Raw genomic sequence first — 1,129 nt, 5'->3', positions numbered from 1 at the left:
TTTTATATCTGGTGCAATGAATTCTGTTGTGGTGCAATGAACTCAGACTGCAATGGAAAGAAAAGTACGAAGAAATTTAGTGATTCATGAAAGACAAAACTGATGAAAGACTTCATATTTTCTTTCTGAATTAAAACAAATCAATGGAGGTCCTCTCAATTTTTATTCGTGCATATTGATGCCATGTGATATACATGTAGATGTACAATATGACATGAAAAAGCTCCACTCAATTCACCAGCAGTGAATTCCAGCAGCAGGTTTCTTCCTGCACTGCTGCGTCCATTGCCTCCACTAACACCAATTCTCCAGAGGGTTTGCCTCAGCCAGGTAGCTGGTATCAACTCTAACAGATATGCAGCAATTGTCCCTAAGATACGAGTTGACTCCTTGACATATCTGCCTTTGGGCAACCACAGCAAACAGCAGTGCAGTTTCCTCTAAAGTAGACTTAGGCTTTCACAAACACACAATTATTTCCTGTTCTCTTCATGCCAGCTAACACTTGATTTTGCCATTTCTGGAAAAACTGATCTGGTAAGTAGCCACTTTACCTTGAAGTTACAACTTTGCAAGGATGACAAGGGCAACACAAGAATTAATTGTGAGCTGTAAAATTGTGTATTTGCAGTAGCTGTAAACTAGTTACTGTATCTGTAGTTTGAAGAAAACAGAACTACTCAAACCAACTATAATTGTCTTGCAGTGCAGACTATTCTTGCAATTGATTCTTGAAGTGTAAAATGCACCTAACACATAAAATATACAGAATTATTTATTAAGGACCTAGACCATCTATTAAGCATAATCCTGTTCTGACAACTCCCTCAAAAGGAAGGGAAACGTGTCAGAGACTTACGCAGTATTTCACCGTGTCCTGAAGTATCCTGAGAAGACCACAAGGCTGAGCCTCCAATTGAGATAAGGGCTTCTCTTCTGCTCGCATAGTAGAAAAAGACCTCTCCAAAATTAGATTAAGTTATTACAACTAAACAACCCTTCAAATTCTAAGTATCTCGCTGTACAAGCATTAATGAAGATATTATCAGCCAAAATAAAGGGAACCACAGTTTAGCTCCCTCATACAGATTAATTAAGTACAAATAATACGCTGCTACTTAAGATACCA

This window comes from Phaethon aethereus, assembly GCF_964289735.1.
Source record: "Phaethon aethereus genome assembly, chromosome: 6".
In the NCBI taxonomy this organism is placed as follows: domain Eukaryota; kingdom Metazoa; phylum Chordata; class Aves; order Phaethontiformes; family Phaethontidae; genus Phaethon; species Phaethon aethereus.
Note: the sequence above shows the minus strand (reverse complement) of the source record.